The 27855-nt window shown below is 38.4% G+C and overlaps 1 protein-coding gene and 1 long non-coding RNA gene across 2 annotated transcripts in view; one reads left to right on the forward strand and one right to left on the reverse strand.

Annotated features, from left to right (window-relative positions):
• Positions 1-27855, forward strand: part of NKAIN3 (sodium/potassium transporting ATPase interacting 3) — a 511505-nt gene that overhangs the window by 64585 nt on the left and 419065 nt on the right. The window lies entirely within an intron of this gene.
• On the reverse strand, positions 10769-26769 carry LOC132440179 (uncharacterized). Its single transcript, XR_009522534.1, has 3 exons — positions 26728-26769; positions 11735-11782; positions 10769-10828 (listed from the first exon to the last, which is right to left on the reverse strand). It is a non-coding gene; the product is annotated as an uncharacterized lncRNA (long non-coding RNA).

The following is a 27855-nucleotide window of genomic DNA, read 5'->3' on the forward strand; positions in this document are numbered from 1 at the left end:
GTTTGTCCTTTCAGAAACTGTGCTATAAGAATTCTGGCACCTTTTGTAAAAGGATATAGACATTAGCACAACTGTTCACAGTGCTGTAAGCCCACACGCAGACCACATATCAAGCTACTTATGGTTCTGAATTTCCATACTCTTTTGTTCACTTATTTATTCATTCGTAAAACGTTTGTAGGGGATACTGTGACCAAAGCCCTGGAGATACTGCTGCCAATAAGAGAAACCCCGTCTGTGGCACAGAAGAGAGACACAACAGTGTTTCCAGTTAAAAAGACCTACAATAGGGGCTTCCCTGGTGGCGCAGTGGTTGAGAGTCCGCCTGCTGATGCAGGGGACGCGGGTTCGTGCCCTGGTCTGGGAAGATCCCACATGCCGCGGAGCGGCTGGGCCCGTGAGCCATGGCCACTGAGCCTGTGCGTCCGGAGCCTGTGCTCCGCAACGGGAGAGGCCACAACAGTGAGAGGCCTGCGTACCACAAAAAAAAAACCCCAAAAAGACCTGCAATAAAATGTATGCATGTGTTTTTATCAGAATTGCTTCTGCTAATTGTCACTTGAGGTAAGACTGATTTTTAAGCACCCTTTAGTGGGTAAATCCACCTTCTGAAAAACTCTCTCTCAAGTTCCTATACAGGCATTCAGAACAAGGCCATGAATTAAGGGAAGATTTAAAATAGTCTGCATGTAATACAACACTGAATCAAGTATATACGGCAAAAGTGGATGAAAAATTTTAATTTCTCAATTACTAGGCAAATTTTAGATGTTTCAGTATTCAATAGCACCCCAGAAAAATGCTCCTGCTATGTTAAATTATTCTGCTGACCTAATCCAGTGTCACAGTCTGGCCCTGGTGGTGGTCAGTGTTGCTTGAGGGTGCCATTTTCCAGGCCTTCAGTTGGGTCTTATTGTTGAACAAGTGAAAAGGCCTCCTTTTTGCTATAATGAGAGGCCCCAAGACTTGTGAAGTGACCAGACTCCTGTCCTTGACTTTAGATTAGTGGTTCCCTGGCAACAGCCTTAACTCTATTGATAGGAAGGCACTGCTTTCTTGTGAAAGGGATCCTCCGGTCAATGGTCATTACCTGGCTCCAACTGCAATGCCAGCCTGTACCATATACTTCTTCCTCTTCGGCAGGAGTAGGATCTAAGCATTACCCCAGCCCCCAACTTGTGTTACATTAGAATCTGGAACTTTCTTTGATAGACGGTCTTTAGTCACAAAGACCCCTGTCCATTCAAGGTGCCCTGTGATGGTTATGTCTTTGCCAAATAACATAGTTGCCAATAATCAAAACACTGCTTCCTTTGCAGCAGATATTTTTAATACGCATTTTACACTGTATTAATGCTAGCAAACTCTTATGTGACAAGGATCTGTAGTCATGAACACTGAACCCAAAATTCTCTCGTGAAGACAACAATCTTTGTTTCAGGAGGTTAAATCTTGAGAGCCCTAGCTCATGTAAGCTGCAGGTAAGATGATTCTCCCAGCTTGCTTTGTTTTCTCTAGCTGTCCTCAGCTTGTAGGACCTTGCTGGGGACAGACTAGCCTGGTGTTTCGTGTAAATAGATCACAGAGGAAGACAATAGATTTTTAAGACACGGGCACCGTTTAGGACACGTCCCTTTTTTCTGACAAGGAGAGTAGATCTGTTTATCTGTTTTAGCACATGTTCTCTAAGTAACAACCCCTGCGTAACTGTTCCAACTGTTTTAAAAAGACACTAGGAGGGAAAACACTGTGGAAAATGGAATTCATAGAAAGCTTTTACATAGTCAGTTTTCCAGAGTGCTACACACGCAAATTGTGATGTGAATGTAATGGCCTGAGTAGTAGTATTTCAGACATTTCTGTTACACTCATTCAGAAGACTCTCTGCCCAGGACTCATCTATTAAATGTTTGACCTCAATTTCCAGGGTAGCCTCAGGGATTCTTCAGGATTTGTCGCAAATGCTAAGAGATGAATGATCATGAACTTTGTTGGAGTGACCCGACTATACGTAATACTTCATTGGGGTTGATTTAGCAAAGGAAGTCCTTTTTTTTTTTTGCGGTACGCGGGCCTCTCACTGTTGTGGCTTCTCCCATTGCGGAGCACAGGCTCCGGACACAGGCTCAGCGGCCATGGCTCACGGGCCCAGCCGCTCCGCGGCATGTGGGATCTTCCCGGACCGGGGCACGAACCTTTTCACTTTCTATACGAAGAACCAGGAAACTAAGTCACACCTGCTCCTCCTTTAGTACAGCGGTCTCAGGTGATAGATACCACTGACGATCCAGTTGCTCAAGATGGAAATCTGGAAATCATTGGAAACAGTTCCTTTTTCCTTATTAGCAGCCAGATTTCATTTGTTTCTAATGCCCGAAATATTCCTTTTTAGTGTGCCCCTCCCCGGTTTACCCACTAGCGTTACGTCAGTGTTTTAGCACCTCTTCCCTCGGTCAGGCTACTGTGATGGCTTCCTAGCCGTTCTGCTCCCAGCCAGACCTTCTTTAATTCTCTGTACTCCTGCTATTCACACACACACACACACACACACACACACACACACTCACACACACACACACACACACACACACACACACACACACACACTCCAGGAGCATCCTCCCAGCTGCTCAGACACGTGCCACTGCTTCCCTGTATCACTCAGGTCACAGTCCAAACTCCGGTTGGACACAAATCTCTTTGCTCCCTTCTCCAGCCTCCTCTGTCCCACTCTCTCTTCCCCTTCCAAAGCCCTCTGCACAGCTCTGTTAAAGTACTGGGGTGCTTTGTGCCCCTTCACACCTGCTCTCTCCTTGGACTCCCTTCCCTCCCCTCCCCAGCTAACTCCTACATGTCCAAGAAGACCCACCTCTTCTTGGACACACAAGCTGGTATCTCTGACTCCCATCTATGCCAGGTCCCACCCCCCTCTACGATAATTTGTGATTCACATGACAGTCTCTCCTACTGGTTGGTGAAATTGAAGGCAGGCGCCGTCCCTCATGTGCTTGGTACAGTCTACACGGGATCTGGCATAGAATAGACAATAAAGGAGTGTGAAATGGCTGAATGGCTAGAAAGGGCACTGCATTCAGACATTTCATTTCTTTTTCTGAAAGATGTCATTACCATCCAAAGAAGGAAGCACTGAGCATAGGAAGCCTGTGTTCTGCTTTAAGAGTTGGGAAAGCTTGAATAATTCTTTCTTATCAGCTCTAGGAAGGAGTTTGATTTTCATCCTGGATGAGCTGGAAGGTGAGTTAATGAGCATTAGGGGCAAATATCTCCCAACTGGACTTTTAACAACTAGTTTATAGCTCCAGGACCCATAGGTTATTGTGTATCTTTGTCTTTGTTTGTGAAAGACCCATTAAACAGTGCTTTGGAAGAGTTCTTTTAGAATGATAAAAAGTCCTTTTATTTTCATGTTTAACTCTGTCTTCAGATATGATTCAGCTGATGTGTTCCCTCAGAGGAGATTTCTTTGAAGTCAGGGGAACTCCCCAGCTGGATGACCTGGGCAGAAACATGCTCTGACTGATCATGATATGAATTTGAAGGGAACAATTAAGGAGTTATTTCCATTTTGATTCTAATAGGAAGCCTTTTTACTTGTATGCCTTTCAACCTGTCTACATTCCTTCTGAAACTTCAGTGGAGCCTCATGTCAGAGCTGTTAAAAAGACTTTGAAAAGGGAATGTGTGAAATCATAAACGCTTCAGAAATAAAATGTTTCCCAGTCCATTACATTCTTAAACCCTTGTTTCTGCCTAACAGACTTTATTAAAGGTCAGTAAGAATGTTTTAACAGCATATTGCTTTAGACCTCCAGGAGAACTTAGTATTTCTCTTATACATATCCATTGTTAATAAGTGATGGGTTTGGTGTTTTCTGAGTTTATATTTTGAGTAAAAACAAAAACTCATCATCAGAAAGAATTAAACATAAACTAAATTGGAACTGAAATTTCAAAGTGTTAAGTTAAAGAGAATATACATGAATGTAATTTGGGGTGACTTTCTCAACTAGACCAATGAATAACATAACATCTGCATAATGGCTTGCAATTTACAAGGAAAATTTCCATACACTTTCCTCATTTTTCTTCATAATGATTTAGTGACATAGGCAGTAATATCCTTTCGTTCTGTATACAAGGAGACTGAAGCCTGAGAAGATGTGGTGACTTAAGGACCCCTGCTAAGCTATGAATGAGCTGCACTGTCTACCTAGGTCTGTAGTCACAAACCTCTGCTTCATCTATTTGCCGTGAAGCGATGTTTCTGTTTTGGTTTTTGTTTATTAGTTTCTTTATAAAAAGTTTTTCTGGTACAATTTACAAGATGGTTTTTGAAAATGCACAAGCTAATACCCCTAAAAATATTTTCAGGTTTCCCATTACACTAGTATAGAAATATGACATTTTACTATCAACTTATCTCCTAAGAAATTAATTTTTTTATTGTATAAAAAAACTAGTTACCTGTCCCTAAAGGATATGTCCTTCAAGTACTCACTGGCATTTTTGAATTTGTGGTTAGTTTCACCTTTCTATGACTCTACAAATTAAATGATCCTTGGCCGTACATCAAAAGATTATCACGTAGTTGTTATTTATTTTTATAGCTCAGGTGAATCTAGCACTAATTCATTATAGTGCAGGTCCCATTGGCCAAATGAATACAATCTGGAAATATGACATGCATTTTAATAATAATAAAGCAATAATTCCGCATTCTGCATAGGCGTACTGGGGGCTACTTAAGGGAAGTTTAATGTCATTTAAGAAATACTGTGGATGCCCTTACTGAAATCCTGTGATAGTCACATTTATTTGGTCTTTTCCTGAAGCCAGGTGTAAACAACCACTTTGGAAGAGCACTTACTAAGCATTAACTTGATAGATTATTTTTCTTAGCTATATGTATTATCATTCAGTAAAAACAAGCAGCAGAAACTTTCCTCCTGTTCTTAGGGTGATAGGAGTTTTGAAGTCTTGATAGAGACACAAAGGTACATCATTAAATGCTTTACCTATGGCTTTGGGCTCAAGTATCATTATTTGAAAGTATTTAGAATGAATCAGTAAAAGCCATCGAACATTTCCAAATCCCATTTTAGAGAATAATTACAGTTATCCATCACCACACTGCTGGCAAGTAACGGCATTGCCTCCTTGGGTATTTTTTAATCCCTTTTTATGGCTCTGTCTCTTCCTTAGGCGTAAGGTCTATAAGCCATTAAGTGGTTTTTGAAAGACCAGGAGACCTGGAGGCCTGGGTGACTATGTCAATCCTATGACTTCAAGAATCAATATATAAAGAAGAGCACTGGCACAATATGGAAAATTAGCCTAAATATTTGGAATTTATATGTGCCGGGCCACGTGAAGATTATGACCCCATACCGATCATATTCCAGAAGATGTGTTGTATGTTACTGGTGGTATTTGGAACAGACATGTAAATTGTACTCTATACCACCTGCCAGAGGAGGCTATATTAGTCCCCCAGGGCTGGAGTAACAAAGTGGCACAAATCAGGTATCTTAAAATAATGGAAATGCATTCTCTCCCAGCTCTGGAAGCTACAAGTCCAGAGTCAATGTTGGCAAGGCCATGACCTCTCTGAAGGCTCTAAGGGAGGATTCCTTCTTGACTTTTGGTGGCTGCTGGTAATCCTTGGCATTCCTTGACTTAAGGAGGCATCACTTCAATTTCTACCTCCATCTTCCCATAGCCTTTTCCCCTGTATGTCTGTGCTCAATCTTCCCTCTTCTTCCAAGGACACCAGTAGAGCCCACCTTAATCCAGGAGGACTTCATCTAAATTTGATTACATCTGCAAAGACCCTATTTGAAATAAGGTCAGATTCACAAGTTCTGGGAGTTAAGATTTCCACATATGTTTTGGGGAGAGACGATTCAACCCAAAACAGATACCATAGATTTCCAAACTCAGTGAGTTTGAACGTTGAGGATGTTGAAATTATAACTGTATTTTTAGTACCAATATGAAACGTAGGTTTATTTTCTATTTCTGTATCACAGATCACCTCAAACCTGAGTGCTGTAAAACAACACCCATTTCATTATATTTCAGGATTTTGTGGTCAGAACTTAGGCAGGGTTTGGCTGGGCCGTTCTCCATGTGGCATCCGTGGTGCTCCACAGCTAGTGTCTCTGCTGGAGGGTCAAAGATGGCTTCATTCAAGCCAGAAAGCTGTGGGTTCAGGACCTTTTCACATGTTTTCTTGAGCAGAGTAGTTGGAGGTCTTACATGGTATTTTGGGGCTTCAAGAGTAAGTAACCCAAGAGACAGGAACAAGAAACTTTCAGTTTCTTAAGCGCCAGGCCCCCAGATTGGCACCGTATAGCTTCCACCATATACTATTGGTCTGTATAGTTACAGGGCGTCCTCAGCTTTAAGGGGAAAGGGGTGACTTTCTATGGAAGGACTGTTGTCCAGCTTCTGGCCATAGATTATTTATGATGCAAAGAAGCCTTTTTATCTAGTTGAAAGAGTTTATCAAGCACATCCTTAGGTTCACAGAAGCCTTCTTTCCTGGCAGAGAGGGTCTAAGATGTGTATAGCCCTTAATGTTATTAGAAGCCCTATTAGACTTGCCCTCAGATTCTTTGAACAAAGAAACACCCATGAGCTTATTTACCCCCTGTCAAGTTTTATAGGCAGTAGCCTGGTTTTAACCTTTGTCCTGAGGCTATTTCTGAGTTTGCGAGTCTATTGCTGGGCGAGACTGGGATGAGAAACAGTTTTATTTTCATACCCAGGCAGCCCTGGCTCCGTTATTCCTGTAAATCCCCCTCACAAACTCAACAATTCCTCCTTTAGTTCATCTCTCTTCTCATATCTTACCCTCGGCAGCTAAAAGCCTGTTGGCACTTTCTCTGTTCTGCCTGTAATCTTCTCTGCCTGGTTCACAAATTCATTCAGTTCCTTTTCTGTTTTCTTCATTATCACACGCGACACGGATGCTGACCTTTCTGCCCATACAGTAGAAGAGTTCTGTGTTCTCCAGCCTCCAATAGCGTATTTTCATTGTCCCTCAAGGCTTCGCCAGTAGTCTTTTCAAGGCTCTTGCAGCTTTTACTAACACTCTCTTTAAAAGTCTTTCTTTCCGCTAACATTCTCCTTGAAGCCCTTCCAGCTTCTGTCTACTGCCTGATTCCAAAGCCATGTCATAGGTTTTATACAATAACATCACACTTCCAGGTAATGAAGTATGTTCCAACTTTCTATTATTGCATTAAAAATTTGTCCTAAAACAAGTGGCTTAAGACAACCACCATTTTATTATACTCCATCATTTTTGTAGATTAGAAATACAGGCAGCTTGGCTGAGAGATTCTTCTGCTCTAGATGGTGTCATCCGTGGTCATTTGGAGGTGTCTGGGATGGTCTAGAATAGGGGTGAACAAACATTTTTTGTGAAGGGCCAAACAGTAAATATTTTAGGCTTTGTGGGACATATTTGATATGACAGCTACTCAACCCTGCTGCTGAAATGTGGAAGAAACTACAGGCATTATGAAAATAAATGACTGTGGTCATGTTCTAATAACATTTAATTTACAAATCAGGCATCTGCGCTGTGGGCCATAGTTTGACAACACCTGGTGTGTAATATCCAAGAAGGCTCCCTACACGGGCCTTTTATTTTCATGAAGATGGCTTGAAGGGAGGGCTCAGGAGGGCTTCTCCCCATCTCTCGGTAGGTGTAAGGCCTTTCTCCATGGTTTCTCCAGCAAGGGAGTCCAACTTCTCACGTGGAAGCTCAGCTCCTAGAGAGCGTTCCAGAGACAGGAAGTGGGAGCTTCCGGCCTCGTGAGGTTTAGGTCCAGGAAATGGGCGCCACGTCCTCATTTCTGCCACCTTCACTGGTCAGTACAATCACAGACCTCCCTTCCCAGGTTGAAGGGAAAAGACACGACCCTTAATGGATGGACAGTCTTAATAGGAAAGGGTGTCAGGTATCTTGTGGCCGTCTTTTTTATTAATGGAAGTATAGTTGATTTACAGTGTTGTGTTAGTTTCAGGTGTACAGCAACGTGACTTGGAAAGATGTATGTGTGTGTAATAATTTTTCAGATTCTTTTCCATTATAAGTTATTTTTTTATTATAGATTATTAGAAGATCTCGAATATAGTTCCATGTGTTATACAGTAAATCCTTGTTGTTTATTTTATATACGGTGTTGTGTATCTGTTAATCCCATACTCCTAATTTATCCCTCTCTCCCTCCTTCCCCTTTGGTAACTGTAAGTTTGTTTTCTGTGTCTGTGAGTCTGTTTTTGCTTTGAAAGTAGGTTCGTTTGTATTGTTTTTGAGAGCCCACATATAAGTGATATCATACAATATTTGTCTTTCTCTGTCTGACTGACTTAGTATGATAACCTCTAGGTCCATCCATGTTGCTGCAAATGACAATATTTCACTTCTTTTTTTATGGCTAATATACCATTGTATATATATGCTACATCTTCTTTACCCATTCATCTGCTGATGGACACTTAGGTTGCTTCCATGTCTTGGCTATTGTAAATAGTGCTGCTTTTTGGGGTGCATGAATCTTTTTTGGGGTGCATGAGCTTTGGGGTGCATGAATCTTTTCAAATTAGAGTTTTTGTCTTTTCTGGATATATGCCCAGGTGAGTTGCCCACACAGCAACAAACATGAAGATGCTTGTTGTCTAAACATGATCTATTGCTGTGATTTCTCTGAAGTTTATATTAAGTTGTTCAAATTCATTTGCAGGATTTTGGGGAAAAGGGCAGCCCTTGTTCATAGTATTCCAAGTCAAAAGAGAGAAAATTGGAAACATTAGGTTGGAGAGTTTTAGCCATATTATTTGAGGAAACTAGAAGAATTCAGGATTCAATCCAGTTACAGGAAAATAACAAAACCTCAAAAACAATGAACAGGACTAGAATGTGACATACGTGAAGGTGTTTTATGGTTTCTGCTGAAACATAATTTTTCTCTCTAAAACCATTTCTATCAAAGATAATTACACTAATTTGTTGGCAAACTAAGTCTAGTTTCAATAAAGTTGGCCTGATCATTTATATAAATGCAGCAAGAATAATGATTGATCATTGGGTTTTTTTAAATCTCCTTTGCCAGAACTTTTCATAAAGAATCTTAGATTGGGACTCGTAAAAGCGTTGAAGCCAGGAAGCCAAGTCAAGGCCTCAGACTTAAACTTCACTTGCAATAACCTTAGATTTGGGTAAAATCCTCTCTTCTCAAGGTTCCCCAAATATACTGAGGTTTCTGAGTCTGCCAGGAAGTGACCTTCCTTACTCACATGATGAGGCTGCTGTGACCCTTGTGAGCAAGGTACCAAGCTGTTCTTCCAAGGGACTTTGTTGGGTCTGATTTCGGATGCAGATGGCAGTAAATGGCAGCTTGCGACAAGCAGCAATGAGCAATAGCTGGAAGCAAAATCTTAGCTCCCTGACCAAGAATCGAACCCAGGTCGCTTGGATGGAAACCAGTATCTTAACCACTAGACCATGGGGCCAGCAGTCAGAATCCACGTCCCCAGTCCTTTGTGTACCTTGAAAGGAAGAATCTGACTAGGGGACGGAAGGTATAGAAGGAAGTAAAGTGTTTCTTAGAAAAGCAGAGTACGTGCAGAAAGACACAGGGGCGAACTCAAGCAAGAGAGTCACTAGAGACGCACCTTTGGGAAGTTTAAATCCTTTTGAAGGGGCTGTCTTCCGGGTCTTTCTCTTCTTCTTGGCCAATAGTATTGTTTTGACCCCATGGCTAATTTGCCTCTGGACCATCCCCTGGGTGCGCACGCACCTCACAGTCAAGATGGGTTTCATTGCCAAGGCCTCTGGGAGGAAGATAGCAAGACTTACTATGGTCTGGCATCCCCTGCCTTTTTGACCCTGTGAAGGCTTTTGCGTATGTGTAGTGTCTCCCTTGCCCCAATGATGGGAAATAGATGATTTCCTTGATCTTTTAACAGGGTTTAGCCCCTCTCTGTCTCTGCCATAAAAGTGCCCAATGTCTGGTCATGTACCCTATTCCTGCTGCTGTTTCTTATATCTCCTGTCTAAAATTATAGACAGGAGTCCGCTCATAAATATGTATTCCTGGAGCCTGTCTCTTGCCTCAGGAAATGCAAACAAGGGGCTGGTAATGAACGTCTGGCCTGGGGCCTGGAGCTCATCTTCTTCTCACCCCAGGAGGTATGAACAGGAGGCCAGTTGTAAATGCTTAACCTGGAGCCCATCTATCTCCTGCCTCAGGTCCATAAAGCTAATCTTAGTTCCTTAGAGCTGTCTGATTATATCTGAGTCTATGCATATCATTCTCAATTATGACATTCCCATGGAAGCCATGGAAACATAAACAATGTTTCCAATTGTGTCCTGTTATAAGAACAGATTCTTATTTACCACGGTAATAGGAATACTCACTCACTGAGAGTTTCCAAATTCTGGACGGATCAAGTAGGGAGAAAAGTTGTTTCATCATTGTTCACAAGGATATACTATACCAGATTTCTGTAAGTCATAGAGAGAGAGATTAAAAGAACAGATTTCCTTAAATCTGGAAAAACAAAGCATTAAAGAAGCAACAGTTTTTCAAACAAAAAAAAAATCATAAAAATTATAGTCATTCTCATGAATTTGTTCAATCCCATGTAATTAATTCTTCTTGATCTTAATCTTGTTAGTAATTTTATGAATCCAGTTTTTCCTTTGAGTTCTGTAAATTCTTACCCAGTTTAATGGTATGATCTTAAAGTATCAGAAACCTGTACTTGTCAGAGTCCTTTCCATGAATCTCTGAAGATGAAACACATTTGCAAAAGAGCAGAGTAAAACAATAACTTCTGTAAATGACAAAAAGACTTAAAAATGGCCATCGTTAGAGGTCTCATGAGAGTTCATTATAGTGCTACTGACAAGGAAATTTGCTTATTTCTGTAACATATGACATTTTAAGTTAATAACTAGAATTACAAGTGATAACATTATACCAGGACATATCAGATTTCTAGTAATGTTATATAATTTCTGGAGCACTAGCATACAAATACAACATAAGGAAGGCTTGGTATTATTTCTTGTTTACCAATACTTCCAATGTAATTTGGCATATCAAATAAGCCTGATTAGTTTAGCATCTCTCCTTTATAAGGAGAGAGAACAAATCTTTTGAGATGTTCCAGGCACCTTCTGGAAAATCCCAAAGTTAGTTCAAGGTAAAAAAAGACTTCATTTAGAATTTGGGGAAGTTTATCAAAAATATCAAAGATTTTGGACACTTGCCCAAATAGGATCACTGATTATTATGAAGCAATATTTAGTTATCTATTTAACCAAAGTGACAAAAGATTTTAAAGGTAAATACAGGAAGTTACATAATTGTGAGTAAAAATTAGCTTTTTTAATATTGAGAAGACTCAGTTTTTTTTTAAGTAATCAAAGACCTCATAAAGACAACATGAAGCACAGGAAATTATTTTGGTAAGACACAAAATCTTTGCATCCTAGGCAGATGACTTAAGAAATAAAGAAAAATCCTTCATAATTGCTTATCAGGAGTAGACTAATAGTCCAATAAAACTTTGTCTTTTTAGCAGATGAAAGAAAATTATAATAACCATTCAATTTTAGCCAGTTTAATTACACAAATAGTTTCTCCTGCTAAGCTAATTTGGAAAGGAAGAGACAAGGTGAAATCTTTACCTTCCTCTCTGAAGGGACATGAGCCGAGTCCTTAAATTACATCTGCAGCTAAAGACAAAAGAAGATGTTGGTTGGGAGAGGGGAGGATGCTAGTTATGGGACGTTACCCGGAAAAGCACAGTAAATAATGGTAAGATGTTATGTAGTTTTAAGTCATTGCTTTCTCCATTGAGAGTTTATCGAAATTTCCTTCTCTTCTTGGTACAGAGAAGGAGACAGGCTTACAGATGGAGATTCCCCTTATAAGTGTGAATGTCTCTTAAAAAAGAGTAACTTCTACTCAGTTTTCAGAACTTCTGTGTCTGCTGTTTCTTAAAAATAACCAGCTCAAAATAATCAATATGCCAAAGAGGCATATTTTGGGGTGGCATATTTGGGTCACCTTCACTGTCCATTAAAGTATTATTTTTTTATTTTTAATTACTTTTTTAACTTTTAACTACTTTCTTATTTATCTAGAAATTGCAGCATGTATTTTGGTGCTATTAGATTACCCTTGGACCTAGTATCGGCTACAGCACGATTTCTGTGTTGTTTATTTTAGAATTCACAGGACATGCAGACAGTTCACTTGTTATCCATTAATCTGAACCTTTTAAAGACAAAGTATAAAAGTGGCAGTTGGAACTTTGAAATATTTGTGTTCACTTATTAATTCAACAGGCATTATTTTTCAAGTACTATGGGAGACCCTGTCTCTTAAAGCACATAATTTGATTTCAAATATGTTTGTAATGTTAATTTTATGACAAAAAGAAGATGATGCGAATTCCTATACCATGGCCTTCTGGGTTTGGATGGCATGTTAACAATAATGGCAAGTCTAAATGAAATTAATCCTAGAAATAATAGAACTAGTAAGTTAATCTAATCAGAATCCCTGATTTATTGACTAAGAAGCAGAAGAGGTCCTGGAGCTATCTGGTCACTCCTTCCATCAAGATAGAGCATCCAAAGCAATTGATTTGACCTCCAGTGGATTAACTCTCTGCAAAATTACCTTCACTCAAGTACAGTTTAAGAAAATACCTTTAACCTTTACCCAGAGCTTTTGCATTTTCTAAAGAATCTAACTTGATGCCTTTTTATATAAAGATACACAAGAAAAAATTCTTTCTAAAATTTAGGACCAGGAAACAAAACAAAACAAAAACCAGAAACAGCTTCCGTTGTCAAGAATTGGTGGGCTTTCCTTTAGCGATAGTGACCTATGAGATTCATCATGTTTTCCTTTTCACTTCGTGCCCAGGACCGTCAGTTAGATGCAACAGGTTAAGGAAATTTTCTCCCTTTATACTCTATGTCGTTTACTGATTGCCTGTTTAACCCTTTTTTTGGCATGCAAGTTTTTATTAAAAGCTATTAAACTGTAAGTTATTTAGAAATAAATGTTTGAAGTCAAGACTACTATTCAGGTCTTCCAACTCTCAATCCAAATTTTAATCCATTCTTTCATTTTGGGGAAACCATTCATATCTGTATTTTTCCCCCCTAGAGAAAAATAGTTGTTTTCAATATTTGTGTAAAAGGAGGATACAAAGCAAAAGAGGTATCTGCCTCTCTACCTCCTTCTATTACTGTGGCTTGAATTTCAAAATTTCAAAACTTAATAAATATCACTCCTCACAATCTCTCAACTCTGAAGCAAAAAAAAAAAAAAAACGGAAGAAAGAAAGAAAAGAAAAAAATATTTTTTGTTTGTTTTGGAAAAGTGGAAATATATTCTTTTATTGGCGCTCAGAACTGTTCGCCATCTTATATAAATGCCTATATATTCATAATAAAGTTTGGAACATATTTGGTTTTCTTCTGAATACAGATTATATTGACAAAGACCAATGCAGTAAAAACCTTTTAAATCAAGCTTTTCCTCTGTGACAAAAATACTTGGTTTCTTGCTTCCTGAATCCATTAATGTATTTTGACTATCACCTGGTCACATACTGCTGGACACCAGGTTGCCTTCCCTATGGGGAAGGCTGAGACTTCTACATAAAGGAGCTCTCAGAGCTCTTGATGTTTCTCTTCTGGTGACTCGGAATAACAGGGCTGCTTTTTCATTGATGTACTGAATGTAAGAGAGTTATCACAGCAGCCACAGCCAGCGTGGCACAGCTGCCCACACTCTTTATAATGTTCTCTGAAAATATATTAATAATGTCAAAAGTTGGGTTAGGTCATCAGTCACAGAAAGAACTGCCCTTGAGAGGTTACGATTTGCTTTCTTAGAATCCAGGGGGAGTCATGGTAGATGTTAGAAAAATGGAGCAAGGCAGACTTTAATGTAACTGCTAATGTTCCAGTAAGAGACCCGTGGAGGAGAAACTGAGAATATACTTGTAGAAAGCAAATCTGATGAGAAGAACTTGGAGTGGAAAATACAATTGCAGAATGTTATTTTTGATTTTATAGCTGCTATATATTCTATTTCCTTTATTATCATTATTATCTCAGAGTACAAATAACATTAGTTATTATTCTTAATCTTTTAGAAAATCATTTGGCAACCTGCACAAGGGTACCTAGTCCAAAGACCAACTGACTACATGCAAATTCTAGTTTTGTGACTTAACTCCTGGACTACCCTGGGCAACTTAACCTCACTTTGCCTCACCTCTTCATCTGCAAAACGGTGATAATAATAGTGCCTACTGTTTAAGATTGTTGTGAGGATTAATGGAGCTAATATTTGTAAATCACGCAGAACACTGCCAGGCATAGAGATAGCATTATTTGAATAGTTATTATTTTTGCATAACATCCTGTTTACTCAGGTGACTAATTGTTTTCCTGATAAAACATTACTCTCTCATTTATATATGTAAACCTACTATCATCATTTTTTTTTTTTTCTGGGACCCAAGTTTTTCCAGCTCCATCTTCTGCCCTGCAAGCCAGGGCAAGTACTTGGACCCTAGCACCTCCTAGAGGATCCTCTCTCTTTTCTCCTTGACCAAAACCCAGGCAGTCCCTATACCTGTATTAGTGCTGGGTCCTTGAGCCTCTTCATACTAATACCCTACCCTCACTTTTCCACCCTATGCTATTTTCTAGAACATTGGCTTTCTATCTGCCTTAAGTTTTACTCTTTCTTTTCTTTTTTTTTAAATTGAGATGCATATATCCCCATATGTGAAAAAAAGTGAGATATATTTGACATATAGCACTGTGTAAGTTTAAAGTGTAAAATGTGTTGATGTGATACACTTATATATTGCAGTATGATTATTACCATAGCTTTACTTAACACCTGCATCATGTCACATGATTATCATTTTCTTTTGTGGTGAGAACATTTAAGATCTAGTCTTTAGCAACCTTCAGGTATATAATACAGTATGGGTAACTTGTCACAATGCTGTGCATTAGATTCACAGAATTTATTCATTTTCAAACTGCTCTTTGACTAACATCTCCTCAATTTCCCCACCCCTCCAGCCCCTGGTAACCACCATTCTACTCTCTCTTTATGCAAGTTCATTTTTTTTTTTTAGATTACACATACAAGTGATATCATACAGGATTTATCTTTCTCCATCTGACCTATCTCGCTCAGCATAATGCCCTCAAGGTCCATCCATGTTGTTGCAAATGGCAAGATTTCCTTCTTTCTCGTGGCTGAGTAATATTCCATTGTACCACTGATGGATATTTAAGTTATGTCCATATCTTGAATATTGTGAATGATGTTGTAATAAATATGGGAGTGCAGATACTCTTCAATATTCTGTTTTCAGTTCCTTTGGATACATACCCAGAATTTGGATTGCTAGATCATATGGTACTTCTATTTTTAACTTTTTTGAGGAACCTCTATACTGTTTTCCATAGTGGTTGCACTAATTTACATTCACCCTGACAATGCACAAGGGCTTCATTTTCTCCACATCCTCGCTGACACCTACCTCTTGTTTTCTTGATCACAGTTATTCTAACAGGTATAAGGTGACATTTCATTGTGGTTTTGATTTGCATTTCTCTTATAATTAGTGATGTTGAACATCTTTTCATGTACCTGTTGACCATTTGTATGTCTTGTTTTGAAAAATGTCTATTTGGTTCCTCTGCCCATTTTTTCATTGATTTTTTTTTATTATTGAGTTGTATGAGTTCTTTATGTGTTTTGGATTTGAACATTCCCTCAGATATATGGTTTACAAATATGTGGTTAGCAAATATTTTCTCCCATTTTGTAGGTTGCTTTTTCATTTTGTTGATTGTTTCATTTCTTGGGCAGAAGCTTTTTAGTTTGTTAGTCACACTTGTTGATTATTGCTTTTGTTGATTGTGCTTTTGGTGTCATATTCAAAAAATTATTGCCAAGACCAATGTTAAGGAGATCTTTCCCTGTTTTACTTCTAGGAGTTTTATGGTTTCAGGTCTTATATTTATGTCTTTAATCTATTTTGAGTTGATTTGTGTAACTGGTGTAAGATGGGGATCCAGTTTTATTGTTTTGCATGTGATTATCTAGTTTTCCCAACACCATTTATTGAAGACAGTAGCCTTTCCTTGTTGAATACTTTTGGCTTCCTTGTCAAAATATTAGTTTATATATGTGAGGGCTTATTTCTGACCTCTTGGTCCTATTCCATTGGTTTACATGTCTGTTTTTAATACCATACTGGCTGGATTATTATAGTTATTAAACTATAATAATATAGTTTGAAATTAAGAAGTTTGATGCCTCAAGCTTTATTCTTTTTTCTCAGGATTACTTTGGCTATACAGATTTTAGGAAAGTTTTTCTATTTCTGTGAAAAATGCCATTCAAACTTTGAGAGGGATTGCACTGAATTTGTAGACAACTTTGTGTAGTATGGATATTTTAAAAAACTAAGTCTTTCAACCCATGAAAGTGAGATGTCTTTACATGTGTTTGTGTCTTCTTCAATATTTTTCATCAAAGTCTTATAGTTTTCAATGTACATATCTTTTATCTCCTTGGTTAAATTCATTCTTAAGTATTTTATTGTTTTCTTTCTTTTAGTTTTATTGAGATACAGTTGACATATAACAACATTCAATATTTATGATGCTACTGTAAAAGGGTTTATTTTCTTTATTTCTTTTTCGGATATTTTATTGTTAGTGTCTAGAAACACAACTGACTTCTGTATGTTAACTTTATGTCCTGCAATGTTACTGAATTTGTTTACTAGTTCTAATAGATTTTTAGTGGAGTCTTTAGGATTTTCTGTATATAAGATCATATCATATGCAAACAGACAATTTTACTTCTTCCTTTACAAACTGGATACCCTTTATTTCTTTTTCTTGCCTAATTGCTCTGACTAGGACTTCCAATACTATGTTGAATAAAAATGGTGAGAGTGGACACCCTTCCCTTGTTCCCTATCTTAGAGGAAAAGCTCTGAACCTTTCACTGTTGAGTATGATGTACCCTTGTCATATCTAGCCTTTATTATGTTGGGATATGTTCCTTCTATATGAAACTTGTTGAGAGCTTTTATCATGATAGTATGTTTAATTTTGTCAAATGCCTTTTATGCATCTATTGAGACGATTGTGATTTTCGTCTTTTATTCTATTAATGTGGGGTATCACGTTGATAGATTTTTGCATGCTGGAACATCCTTGCATCCCAGGAATAAACTTCACTTGATCATGGTGTATGATTCTTTTAATGTGCTATTGAATTTGATTTGCTAGTATATTTTTAGAATTTTTGCCTCTCTATTTATCAGGGATATTGCCTGTGGTTTTCTTTTCTTGTAGTGTCCTTATCTGGCTTTGGTATTGGCATGATGCTGACCTCATAAAATGAATTTAGGAATGTTCCTTCCTTTTCAGTCTCTTAAAGGAATTTGAAAAGGATTGGCATTCTTCTTTAAATGCTTGGTTAAATTCACCTGTGAAACCATCTGGACCAGGTTTTTTTTTTGTTGTTGTTGGAAGGTTTTTAATTACTGATTCAATCTCCTTACTTGGTATTGGACTGTTGGGATTTCTGTTTCTTCATGATTCAGTCTTGGAAGGTTGCATGTGTTCGAGAATTTCTCCATTTCTTCTAGGTCATCCAATTTGTTGGCAAATAATTTTTCATAGTATTCTGTTTTGATCCTTTGTTATTTCTGTGGTATCAGTTGTTATGTCTCCTCTTTCATTTTATTTATTTGAGTCTTTTCTTAGCTAGTCTAACTAAATGTTTGTCAATTTTATTTATTAAAAAAAAAAAAACAACCAGCCCTTAATTTTGTTGATCTTTTCTATTGTTTTACTGAATTTTATTTCATTTATTTCCACTCTGATCTATATTATTTCCTCCCTTCTGCTAATTTTGGGCTTAGTGGTTGTTTTTTTTTCTGGTTCCTTGGGATATAAAATAGGGTTGTTTATTTGAGATCTTTCTTTTTAATTAATATATGCATTTATTGCTATAAACTTCCCTCTAAAACCTGCTTTTGCAACATCCCATAGGTTTTGGTTTGTTGTGTTTCTAGTTTTATTCTTTTCAAGAAATACATTGATTTTCTTTTTTTTTGCGGTACGCGGGCCTCTCACCGCTGTGGCCTCTCCCGTTGCGGAGCACAGGCTTCAGACGCGCAGGCTCAGCGGCCATGGCTCACGGGCCCAGCCGCTCCGCAGCATGTGGGATCTTCCCGGACCGGGGCACGAACCCGTGTCCCCTGCGTCGGCAGGCGGACTCTCAACCACTGTGCCACCAGGGAAGCCCCACTGATTTTCTTTTTGATTACTTCTTGACCCATTGGTTTTCAGGAGTGTATTGTTTAGTTTCCACATATGCCTATGTTTTCCAGCTTTCCTCTGGTTAATTTTTAGTTTCATACCAGTGTGGCTGGAAATGATACTTGGTATGATTTCGGCCTTCTTATTTTTGCCAAGACTTGTTTGGTGGCCTATTGTATGATCTATTTTAGAGAATGTTCCTTGTGGACTTGAGAAGATTGTGTGTTCTGTTGCCGGTGGTTTGAATGTTCTGTAGGTCTGTTAGGTCGATTTTGTCTAAAGTATGGTTCAAGTCCAACATTGTCTTGCTGGTTTTCTGTCTGGATGATCTATCCAATGCTGAAAGGGGTATTGAAGTCCGTTTCTATTATTGTGGTGCTGTCTCTTTGTCCCTTCAGCTCTGTTAGTATATGCTTACCATATTTAAGTCCTCCAACCTGAGTGTTTATATATTTACAATTGTTATATCTTCTTAATGACTTGACCCCTTTATCATTCCATAATGACCTTCTTTTCTTGTGTTACCATTTTTGACTTAAAGTCTTTTTTTGTCTGATATAAGTATAGCTATCCCTGTTTTTTTGGTTTCCATTTGCATGGAGTACCTTTTTCCATCCATCTACTTTGAGCCTCAGTGTTTCCTTAAAGCTGAAGTGAGTCTCTTGTAGGCAACATATACTCGGGTCTGGTTGTTTTTTTTGTTTTGTTTTGAATCTATCCAGCCACTCTGTGACTTTTGATGGGAAAATTCATTCCATTTACATTTAGAGTAATTATTGATATGTAAGGACTTACTAATGCCATCTTCTTAGTTGCTTTCTGGCTGCTTTGTAGTTTCATTCTTTCTTTCTTTCTTGCTGCATACCTTTGTGGATTGGTGATTTTTCGTGATTGCACGCTCTGATTCTCTTTCCTTTATCTTTTCACAAAACTTCTGTTATTAGTCTGTTGTCACATAAGACAGTTCCTTGTTTAACAAATGTTTAAAAACCTATACTTAGTGTACTGAGTGTAGAAACTAGCCTTTTGAAAGTGAATGCAAAATTGCTGTAGTAGAGTTCACATTTTGATTTTTATAGATGAGCACAGGAGTCATTATGGACAATGTATAATTAGTACCCAAGTGTTGCTTAATATATTTAAAGTCAATGTTACTAACATTAGGTAATTTTATCAAAAAGTTGAAGATAAGAAAAATCTTGAAAAGGTTTTTCATCTTGACATGAAAGTATGGATTGATTGTTGTGATTCAGAAATAAATTTGACAGCCAGGCTGTGTGTCGTAATGGCTTTTGGGGTGTTGTAGTCCTTGAGTTGGATCTTGATGGACTCCCCTAAAAACCAAGTAAAGCACTTTTTGAGATGAATTTATAAGCACATTAAATATCAAGGAGACCAATCTCTTTGACTTCTACTTAGAACAGTTGATGTAAATGGCAAATTTATTGTACATAAGCACATGAGGTACTTATGAACATTATGTACATATATTATACATAAGTGCATAAGTGTGCACGATCTTTCTAGATGTCTATATTTTGAATTATTGTTATCACAACAATGCTCATGCTTGTGGTATTTTTAAGTTCTCTACACAAGGTGGAAGAACCATCAAAAGGCATTTTGAAATGAGAACATTAGATCACTCTCTGTGTCGGAATTATTTTCAGCTAGAAAGTTTAACATTTATATGTAGGCTTTTAATAGAGAATGGTGCATTGTATTTTCTCTTCTCTATACTTTGCTTTTCTTTTGAGTTAGCAGTGGGAAGGGGTGAACTGTATCATCTAATAAGTACTTTGTAGTTCTAATTGCTGTATTTTTTTTATGCAACTCAGTTGCCTGTATGTGTTGACTAAGGTCAGTTTTCCAGTTTGCTAAACAGGTAGTAAGCTGTTAAAACTAAAAAATTTGGAATTGCATAGTGTACCATATGAGGCAATAAAATAAGAAATTTCAGTGATTTTTAAACCTTATTCAGCTCTTAAACTAACTTTCAAACTAATTTGCAATAAAATGACCTTGGATATATTTAATCACATGTACATTCCAAAGGCTTTAAAATTATATACATACAGAATAAGTGAGTGCGTCTTGTGAAGTGTGATTAGTTCTCTTATTTTGAAGGTTGAAAATTAACCCCCAAAGCTTTAGAAGGTAAGGAAATGGCAAAACCTGACTATGGCTGAGTCTGCCAGAGGCTTCTACTTTGCTGTAACAGGAGCTAGGCTCTACATGTCCCCAGAAAGGTGGATGTGAGTCATGTTATGCTATGTTAGCAGATCACTGCAGAATCATCAGGGCCCTTGTAGACCATAAGACTTAGACTGGGTTTTCCATGATTCAGGGAAATCATGGGGTATAATAGTTCAATGACCATTTACTCAGTATTTTTAATGGGCACAATAACTGTACAAGTAGCCTTATTCTAGGAATAAACGAATGATATCACATCCCCAGTTTACCTTTCATTTATTATGGTCAAGCTAAGAAAACTAATGATGAGTGATAATCAGGAGAACTGAGGACCTTTAGAGAAGTGAATGAGTGGATGATAGCATCCAGTCCTGAAGAACCAGCACAGATATCTGCCATGGACAGATATAGTTACATGTGATGCTTTCCAATATAAACGCTAAGCTAGTTCTGGAGAGTAGAGTAGTAATGGAGGATTTTAAATATGAAGATTTCTCCTGTAAATTCAGTTCACTAAAAGCAGAGTACTTGGCTTGTCTATGTCCTGCATAACTTAAAATTGCATTTCTATGAAAGAAGATAGGAGCTTTTGTTGAATTAATTCTATCCAAAGAGGAAAATGTATTGGAGCTTTAGATCTTGTGGGAACTTCAGGAGCCCATGATGCTATTAACTTAGAAGTCACAGTGGAGAGAAATATAAATGTTGGACATCTCCAGATCTGAAGCCTACCTTTTCTAAAAAAGATAGCAGAAAAGTTTAGAAAAAGAGATTCATTCCCACGTTCAAAGATTCTAAAAAGACAGATTATCTGGGAATGGTAAGAGACTTTCAAAATACAAATCCTGACTGTACACTTACAGGTGATCCTAATGAAGATCAAAGAGTAAAAATTTCAGCGGAAATATAACTAGATCCCTGTTAAATAAACTTTTTGAAAGGAGATGCACACAAAAAAGTATCAAAGGAGAGGTGCATAAATAACTAAATTCGGATTCTGAAAAAAAAAGAGGAATACACATGTAAATATAATGGCAGATGATCTAAAGCCTACAATGGTGGGATGTTTTGAAAAATGTTCAAAAACTTAAGAAGTATTTTTGCAAAGCTTGTTGGAACAAGAATAACAAGAAGGATGTGATAGGTCCCTTTCTGGGTAGATAAGTATGAGGCTACAGAGTGACACCGAGAAAGCAAGAAGCACTTACTCTTCATTTCTTCCTGTTGTCCAAGTAAGAGAATGAACTTTAAATTGGAAGAAAGAGACTTCATCATTCCCATAGAGGATCAGACGGTGAGAAAGCGTTTGGTGGTTTAAGTCAAATCTCAAACAGAAGAATTGTTCGTTCTTAAAAGGGTTTGAAGATATGATTTTAGATTCACTGTCAGTATTTTCTTTTAGAAATTTTTGACTACAAACATACTAGGCTGCCAGGGATAGACAATTTTGATCCTAATTTCCAAAACTGAGGAAAAGATAAATTCAAGCAACTGTGGATTATTATACTATTAATCTCCAACTCAGGGCTAATGTCATGGAACAGAAGACGACTACTTTTAAAAGAATGTAGTAATCACTAGGACACCTCATGGGTTCACTAAAACCAAGTCATCCCACTTAAACTATTTTCTCTTTTTTGTAAGGCTGCTCGTCCCAGAAAGCATGCTTATCATATTTGAAGATGACACAGTCTTTTAGGCATTGCAGATAAATTTAGTGACATTACTAAAATTGAAAAGTATTTCTGTTGGCTTGCATGATGGAAAGAAACAGGCAAGATAATATACATATATAAATCAACCGCCCGAGCATAGCATGGGGGAATATATATTTAACAACATTAATGTGCAAATAGAGGTTTCAGTTGCTCACAGTTGCTCAGTTTGTATGGGAACCAGTTGTGTCTCTGGCTTCTAAAAATAGGTAACACAATCTTTGATTGCTCTACAGGCATGCAGTGCTGAGATTAACAAAACTCTCCACTGAGCATTACTCATCTGCAGGATCCAGCTTTTAAGATAAGCCCTAATAAACTAGAATGTCCTCACTTGAGGATACGGAAAACCATGTTGTATGACGACTTTTGAAGTAGTTGGAGATATTAGTCTGGAAACCATTAAGCATGATGATTGTATTCAAGTACATGAAAAATAAATGTATTTACTCATTGCTCATCCAAGAAGTAGAACTGACCAAGAAATATGAGCTACATCCCATGCATCCCATTCAACGGGGACAAGAAGTGTCCCTGTTACATCTGGCTTTTAGATAAGTCCCTTCTGTTGTCAGATTTTTCAGTTTTAGTCTAGCAGGAGTGATGGCTATGTAATCCTTGAACAAGCTATTACAGAAACACACCTGAACTAGAATAGGTAATTCTAGTAGTAATCACTTTATATGTAACTCTGTGTGGACAAAGAAAGAGTCTGAGTATTCCCCGAGCCTCATAAGATTTCTCAAAATTTCTCATTTTATGTCTTAAATTACGTCATTGTATTTTTTGCCATGCTTTTATGTGCAAATGAAGGTACGTGCACAAGGTGGTGTCTCCAAATTACCTGGAGGGTCCAGGTGTCTTCGTGTGGAGGTGCAGCAATGGAATTTTTAAATCCTTGATACCACTAGGAAGTGTTGGAGCAAAGCACCTCTGCTTTAGAGAGGCAAGGAGTTGAGACTGCTGACTTTGGGGCAGGAAATGAATTCAGTGAAGTTAAAGCCTAGGTTTGGGCAAAAACCTAACTAGACAGAAAAGATTAGAACTGGGTATGGATGTTAGAGAAGACAGACTGCAGTTTGTTCAATTGGTAGAAAGCAGGATATGCTTAGTGGATAAAGCTGGCTCTAAACATAAGACTTAGGTAAAGTTGGGAAGGAGATAAAGCTTTAGGAAAAGTGTGATTGGAGAAGCAGAGATTGAAACTTGATGTGGGTACGAACACTGAAGCCACATATGTGATTGCGACAGTCCTGGGTCCCAGGAGGATCAAATACATGAGAAAACTAGCAGGATGTATCTTGGAGAAGAAGCAGGTCCAGGTCAGCTACCAGCTTATGGAAGTCCCTGCATGAGATGTGAATGTCTCCTTGAAGGCAAGTTCCATCCAGAAGACAATTGTTCAATTCACCCTAGTTCCAAAGAGTCAACCTACATATATCAGGATCTTCTCTGGCTGGATCCCTGTCCCATACCCACCTCCCACTTCTCCCAGGATCTGAAGATACACTCACCCTCAACGTTCTTACTCCTTTGAGGTTTGGAGTTGTGTGCTGGCAAGGGGTCCACTTTTCCGGACAAATTATTATTTACATTTAATTTTGGTGGTCCAGAATATGTCGCCTTATGGAACTCTTGTACCTAGCTGGTAGGAATGTGAAATGGTTTAGCAGCTGAGGAAAGCAATATGTTGGTTACTCAGAAAAATTAAACATAGAATCGCCATATAGCAATTCCAAAAGGATTGAAGGAATTGAAAGTGAGGTCTCCAAGACATACTTGCACACCTATGTTCATGGCAGCATTATTCATGATAGCCAAGAAGTAGAAACAATCCATATGTCCTCTGACAGAGGGATGGATAAACAAAATGTGGCATATACATACAATGGGAAATTACTAAATTTTCCTTAAAAAGGAATAAAATTCTGACACAGGCTGCAAAATGGATGAACCTGACAACCTGCATAATGGATGAAATTAGCCGTGCACGAAAGGACAAATGCTATATGATGCGACATATATGAGATACCTAGAACAGTCAAATTCACAGAGACAGAAAGCAAAATGGGGGTTTGCAGAGGCAGGGGGAGAGAGGAGAATGGGAAGTTATTGTTTACTGGGGGCAGAGTTTCAGTTTGGGAAGTTGAAAAAGTTCTAGAGATGGACAGTGGTGATAGTTGCATAACAGTGTGAATGTACTTAATACCACTGGTCTGCACACTTAAAAATGGTTCAAATGGTAAATTTTATGTCGTATACATTTTGTTTGTTTTTTCTAAAGACTTTATTTCTTTTAGAGCAGTTTTAGATTTACAACAAAATTGTAATGTTGTAAATCTAAAGTTGCTCTGAAAGACCAGCACCCACACATTCATAGCCTCACCCACTATCAACATGACTCACCAGAACGGTATGTTTTTTACCAAGGATAAACTTACACTAACACATCATACTCACTCGAAGTCTGTGGTTTACTTTAGGGTTCACTCTTGGTATTGTACATTCTGTGGGTTTGGACAAATGTATAATGGCCTGTATCTATCATTTTAATATCATACAGAGTGTTTATGCCCTAAAATTCCTCTGTGCTCTGCCTGTTCATCTCTTCCCCCACCGGCCCAGCAACCACTGATCTTTTTATTGTCTCCATAGTTCTAATTTTTCCAGAATGTCATAGAGTGAGAAGCATATGTATACACCTTATCAGATTGGGTTTTTCACTTAATAATTTGCATTTAAAGTTCCTCCATGTCTTCTCAGGGTTTGATAGCTCATTTATTTTTAGCACTGAATATGTCATTATATTTTAATCATCATAAAAATATCAAAATATGTTACCGTAGAGAGTAATAAGCTTTTTCATCACTGAAGGTGATCACGCAGAGGCATTGGAGAAGTATCGTAGAGCTAGAGAGACTGGAGGTGGAACCCTGACTCAGTGACACTTACTAGCTGTGTCACTTTGGGCAAATTATCACTTCCCCGTCCTCAGGTGTCTGATTTATAGAATGTAAATCATAGTTCTTAAATCGAAGAGATGTTAGAACAACCAAGTAATATGAAAAATATGAAATTGCCCAGCACAGTTTTTGTGGTTTACCAAATGCCCATTACAAGTCAATTTCTGTTGAAAAGTACCTTTCAACCCTTTAGAATTTATGATTCCGAGAGGAAGTATCATCACCGAAAAGTAATTTATTTTGTAATAAACTTATATAAAGTGATTTATGTAAAGATATATTTATTTTGAGATACTATGCAGGAGTCCTGGGCAACCATGGAAGAAGCAGGGTTGTAGAAGTCTCATTCCGGGATGGAGACAGAGAACTCCCTCCCAGGCTGGGTCAGTACAAGTTACGGATGAATCAATAGGGATGAAGCTGCTGGGTTGGTCAAAGACCAGGTATGAAGGCTGGTAACGCTTACCAGGCAGGGAGATTGACGGAAACCAAAGTTTCAGGAAGAGTGGGAGAGAGGACATCTTGGGAGCACAGAATTATGCTGTTGGAACAAGTCAGACTTCTGCAGAGCAGGGATTTTTAGAGAAGTCAGGTAAAGGTGGGGCCGTAGGTGCTGAGGGGCCTCGATTTCAACCCTCATGCGGCTGAACTTCACCTCTTCTTTCTCGTCTGCCTGCCTGGGCGGTGAGCATCTGCTCTTCTCTCACTGCTCTCATCAAGATGTCCGCTAAAGCTTTTCCAACAACCCCTGATAGAAATGACAACTGGCTTCTGGATCCTACACACATTCGTCCCATAGCACATGGAACATTTCATTCACCTACACTGATTCCGACCTATTAAACTTAAAGGGCTTGTAGGGCAGTGTCTCCCCTGCCTCCCCAGGAGTTATGGAGTAAATGCATGCGGTACCAAAGACGAGCAGAAAAGGAGGCTGAAAAATGGGCGAGCCAGGCAGATGCTCTGGAGGAGTCTTGAGGGAAAAGCATTAAGCTGAACAGCATCCTCTTAAATGGCCTTACTTCTCCCAACATTAAAGATAACTGACATTTGATCTAGATCTTGAAGAAGCAGATAGAAAACAGTTGCTTCTTGTTTCTGGAGACGACTTTACACCCTCTGCGCCTCAACTGAGCACCCGACCGCCACAAGGACATGGCTTGTCACGTTCACGGTGATCCCTACCTCTCTCCCTCCTGCACTACAGATCCCTCGGGTCCACGAAGACACCATTCATCTTTGTAACCCTCCGCTACTTTCCTTCCTAGGCACTGGTTCCCAAGACATAGGCACCACATGAATAATTGTGGAGTGAATAAATTAATGATCAAAATCTCAACGATCCAGCCTTTACAAACACCTCCTGCATAATAATAACCCTATTCCAGCTTCGGAGACCCAGACTTACCCTTCTCAGTACAGTCAGGCAGGTTGATGACTTAGGGGTCTGTCCCAACAGGAAGAATGAGCTCATCTGCCTTCTTATTGCTTGATCAGCAGTCAGATCAGATCAACAGCCTGATCCCCGGATGTAGTGTCGTCTGTGCCTTTAAGAGTGAAGCCTCCGAAGCCTCAGTGTGCAGTTCAACCGCGGGTAGGCCTGTGGCATCAGTTTAGGAATCGGTGACAAGGGCTAATTGTGTCTCAGGCACACCTTTGCCCACTTTACAAAAGTTAAAAAAAAAAAAGAAAAGTCTTCCCTAAGACAGGGTTAGTTTAAGTCTAGTTTAATAGTTTCTATGTGCATTCTTAGTACGAAATATTAGCTCAGGGATTTTAATGCAATTAGAATTTAAATTCCACTTGCTGCAAAGAAATGAGTTTTCATTAACACTCCTGATCTGAAATGGGTTCAGAAATCCCTAGGCTGCCAAAGCATGTGTTTGAGGCATAGCCTGGATTCTCCTCAGTTTGCATACTTGTATTTCTTCATTCAGGACCCATGTATTCATTCATTCAGCTGTTATTCAGAAAATTTTAACGTATAAATGGTGTATTATCTCTTTTCTAAGGACATGGAAGCTATAAGAGATCTCACCAGATTATAGACTCTTCTGTTTTACTGGACGCTTTATGGCAGTAATCATATTTTGTTAATTTTTATATCATAAAATCTATTTCAGAGCCTGGCACATAGTAGGAACTCAATAATCATTTATTAATGCATGAACAAATTTCCTGCTCTTACAGAGAAATTTTTGTCAGACATGAATGAATACTTTTTCTTATCAAATGTGGAGAATAACATTTTCTTGTGGCTAACATCACTGGAATTAAAACAGCCACAAATACAAACTTTATGTATAAAATAGACCAACTGGTTTAAGATGTCAGAGGTACGATGTTAATAGACATTTTCAGCTGCTGGGAGAACCTTCAAAACTAAAGCTGTATTTGAGTGGCTTCTGAAAGGAAGTGAGTGTGCATGAGGGGTCTGAGAAGAGATTGATCACAGTTCAATCAGAGATGTTTAAGGGCTGAAGTTTTAACTGATAAGATCAGGTTGTGTTTTGAAAAGTAAATGGAAAGCCTGCCG

This window comes from Delphinus delphis, chromosome 17, assembly GCF_949987515.2.
Source record: "Delphinus delphis chromosome 17, mDelDel1.2, whole genome shotgun sequence".
NCBI lineage: Eukaryota > Metazoa > Chordata > Mammalia > Artiodactyla > Delphinidae > Delphinus > Delphinus delphis.